General features: G+C 49.1%; 1 pseudogene; it reads right to left on the bottom strand.

Moving 5' to 3' along the window:
- Window positions 1–883: 883 nt before the first annotated feature.
- Window positions 884–2,761, bottom strand: LOC101361672 (E3 ubiquitin-protein ligase TRIM41 pseudogene; annotated as a pseudogene).
- Window positions 2,762–4,180: the final 1,419 nt, after the last annotated feature.

Genomic DNA, 4,180 nt, shown 5'->3' with positions numbered 1-4,180 from the left:
ATAGATTATACCTAAGGATCTCCTCATGGGAATCCAAACCCCTGTCCACAAGTGCCCCATCAGGGCTTGTCAAATGGAACTGAAGTCATGGAAAGAGGCTGGAAACTGAGAAATAAGTTGTATAAGCAACTCCATTGAACAAAAGGGAAAGGAGCTTGGCAGTGAAAGACCTGGAGGGGTGGGACTGGGGTGAGCTTTTCTCCTAGAGTTGAGTGCTGGTAAAAAGGAAGGAGAAACAAATAATTTATTGGATGGTATAATGGTATGTAGGTTCAATCATGTCGACCACTCCAGATCTCTCACTGAAGCTAAATTCTGGCTGGTCTATGGAGATAGAAATAGTGGAAGAAAGGAAAGTTTAGAATCCCTCCCAATTCCGCAGGAGAGTAGACATTTATTACCCAGCTCTACCCTTTCCCCCAGCCTGCCTCCAAATCCCTTAGCTAAAAGTTTGCAACAGAAAATGGAATTGGAATATGGGGATGTTATGAGTCTTACCCAAACCCTTCAGCTTCAGAACTGACACGAGTGTGGAAAAGAAGTTAAGGAATGAAATTTCTCCTACTTCCAATTCAAACTCTGACCCTAAGGTCTGGGCTGAGCAGACAGAGGGGAGGGAAGCCCAGGCAGATGTTCTTATTATCAAGGTCCCATGTAGACCTGTTGGACAGACGTAGTAGGTGAGAGAAGGCCAAGCTGAAGGCCAGGAAGATTCCTTAGGCTCCTAGAGGGAGAAGCAGGGGCCTGGGATCAAGGAAGAGCAGGAAGCAACAATAACAAATATTCGAAAGGAACCTTTGAGCCTCCAAACTTGTGGGTCATGCTCTACCATCACCAGCTCCCCCAGTGCTGGCCAGAGGGACCCCTGTGGGTGGCAGGCCAATCAAGGGCAGAGCTTGATGTGGGTACACTTAGAGAACAACCAGAAGAAAGGGAAGACATGCTAGCCCAGGAAGGCAGATGAGAAGGTGTGCACATGGACCAGAGTCTCCGCATTGTAGAAGCCCAGGCACCTGGCCTCATAGTGCAGGTACCTGCCAAAGCACCATAGTTTCTCACTTGGGCTCAGCAGCATGGGCTCTGTTGAGCTCTGCTCCTGGTAGCACTTGCCATTGGTGCCCACACACCACACTTCCTGATGGAGAAAAGGCTGCTAGGGAAGGTGGAGTTGGCAGTGGTGATGGTGATGAAGTAAGGAGCTGGCATCCCTGCTGCCCATAGAGGACCCCCGGAGCCCACCTTCTCCTTGCAATGGGTTGACTCAAGGGCAGTGCCCACTACCCAGCCCCGCCACTGGCCAACCTCTACCTCCCAGTAGTGCTGGCCAGAGCAGAAGCTCTAAGCCCCCAGTACACAGCAGTCAACCAAGAAGCATTTGGGGTAGTCAGCAACCTCCTGCTGCCACTATGTCAGGAGAACCCCATGGCAGTCAAGGGACAGCATCAGCGCTGGGTGATCCGTGTCAGGGTCCAGTGTCAGGTCTACTCGGGCAGCCTGACAGAACATCCGGCTTATTTTCCTCATGATGGCTTCTGTCAGGAAGTAATGTCTGTGGGATTGGCATGAGTAGGGGGACCAGGCCTCTGTGGGCTACAGCTGTACTTCTTTACACCTACTGAAAGTCCCCTTGATGTCCTGGAGCAGCCACAAACCTCCCTGCTGGCTCTGCTCCTAGGACTCCACCAGCATGGGGCTCATCTGGGTAGCCAGGTCCCAGAGGCAGATGGCCGCTGCTCCTGCATGCACTAGTTAGGTTTCATGCATCTCTCAGAGGCCCTGCTGCAGCCCTGCCTGCTCTTCAGTCAGAAACCGTGTCAGCCGCCCAAACTCTGAGGCCACTGCTGACAGCTCTGACTTCATCCAGCTCTTTGGCTCAGTCATCTGTCTCCTCCTTGGCCTTCATCTTCTGCACAGCCTCCAGGTCCTTCCTCAGTGGTTCCAAGTGGCCCTGCAGTTTGGCCTTGTACTCCTGCACCACCTCCTCCAATGGCACCATGCTGTGCTGCTTGTGGCTCCTGGACTACCAGCACACTACACAGATGGCCTCTTTGTCCACTTCACAAAAGAGTTTCAGGGCTTCTTGGTATTTGGGGCAAATGCCCTGCTTGTTCCCATGGCTCCCTCGACAGGGGCTGGGAACATCTTCTGAATCACTTGGACCATGATTGGCCAGCTGCAGGTTGGGACTGAAGCTCTGCTGGGGAAAGCTCTTTTGGCACTGGGGGCAGGTAAAGCAACTCCGAGGAGCAGAAGGCAGAGGCAGTGGGGTGACAGGACCTAGCTCCTCTTCCTCATCCTCCTCCAGCACCTCCTTCTCATCCTCCTCATCCTCCCCCCTCAGGTACTCCTCCACTTCCTCCAAGTAGTAGTCCAGGTCTTTCTCCTCATCCTCCTCCTCCCACATGTAATCCATGTTATCCCAGTTAGACCCACCCAAGCCATTGTTTCAGAATACTTCCTCCTCATCCAAGTTGCCCTCATAGTCTCTGTGCTACATGGAGGTGTCCCACCCTGCCCCCCTGCCCCGCCACCAGCCCCCACAGCATCTATTTCCTCCTGGTCTCTATTCTTCTCCTCCTTCTCCCAGTCTAACTCATCCCTTTCCTCCTCATCCTCCTCGCCCCACAACTGGGTTACACATGGCAGAAGTTGTACCTGCAGCCGATGGACACAGGGTCCATGAAATAATCGAGGCAGATGGCCTACACCGCCTCCTCCCGAAAGGTCTGCACAGGTTGGATGTCATGGCCACAACAGCCATCTTAGCATCCAGTCAGCCATTTTATATGTACTGTGGAGGCTGAGGGGGGGCAGGGGTCTTCCATCTCAGACTCCCTGGTGACCCAGCCCAGCCCTGCCCCTCCACAGCAAGCGCAGCCAGAGAAATGTTTTCCCACAACCCATCCCTCCACACAGAGTTTCCTATAACCTTTTCTCTGTGACGGAAAGGAAAAAACCTGAACATTCAATGTTCCCCCACCAGTCTGTCAGTTTGTAGTCCTGTGGGCGCTTGCATGTTGCTGTGATGCTGGAAGATATGCCACCAGTATTCAAATACCAACAGGATCACCCATGGTGGACAGGTTTCAGCTGAGCTTCCAGACTAAGAAAGACTAGGAAGAAGGATGTGGTCATCTAGTTCGGAAAAAATTGGCCAGTTAAAACCTTATGAATAGCAGTGGAACATTGTCTGATATAGTGCAGGAAAATGAGCCCCTCAGGTTGGAAGGCACTCAAAAGACAGCAGAGGAAGAGCTGCCTCCTCAAAGTAGAGTCAATCTTGTTGACGTGGATGGAGGCAAGCTTTCAGGTCCCTCATTTGTTGATGTGGCATGACTCAAAATGAGAAGAAACAGCTGCAAACATCTGTTAATAATCAGACCATGTACAAAGAATGAATCTAGGAAAACTGAAAGTCATCAAAAAGGAAATGGAATACATAAAGATTGATATCCTAGGCATTAGTGAGATGAAATGGACTGGTATTGACCATTTTGAGTCAGACAATTATATGGTCTATTTTGCCAGGAATGACAAATTGAAGAGGAATGGCATTGAGTTCATCGTCAAAAACTACATTTCAAGATCGATCCTGGAGCGCAATGCTGTCAGTGATAGGATTATATCCATACCCTACAAGGAAGACCAATTAATGCAACCATTATTCAAATTTATGTACCAACCACTAAGACCAAAGATGAAGAAATTGAAGATTTTCACCAAATACTACAGTCTGAAACTGATCAAACATGCAATCAAGATGCATTGATAATTACTGGCAATTAGAAAGTGAAAGTTGGAAACAAAGAAGGATCAGTAGTTGGAAAATAAGGCCTTGGTGATAGAATAGACGCCAGAGATCACATGACAGAATTTTGCAAGATCAACAACTTCGTGATTGTAAATACCTTTTTTCAACAACATAAACGGTGACTGTACACATGGACCTCACCAGATAGAACATACAGGAATCGAATCAACTACATCTGTGTAAAGAGATGATGGAAAAGCTCAATATCATCAGTCAGAAGAAGGCCAGGGGCAGACTATGGAACAGACCATCAATTGCTCATATGTAAATTCAAGTTGAAGTTGAAGAAAATTAGAAAAAATCCACAAGAGCCAAGGTACAAACTTGAGTATATCCCACCTGAATTTAGAGACCATCTCAAGAACAGAT

The sequence above is a fragment of the Trichechus manatus genome, unplaced genomic scaffold, assembly GCF_000243295.1.
Source record: "Trichechus manatus latirostris isolate Lorelei unplaced genomic scaffold, TriManLat1.0 scaffold00539, whole genome shotgun sequence".
NCBI classification, from domain to species: Eukaryota; Metazoa; Chordata; class Mammalia; order Sirenia; family Trichechidae; genus Trichechus; species Trichechus manatus.
The sequence above is the reverse complement of the archived record's forward strand: the minus strand, read 5'-3'. Positions and strand labels throughout refer to the sequence as shown.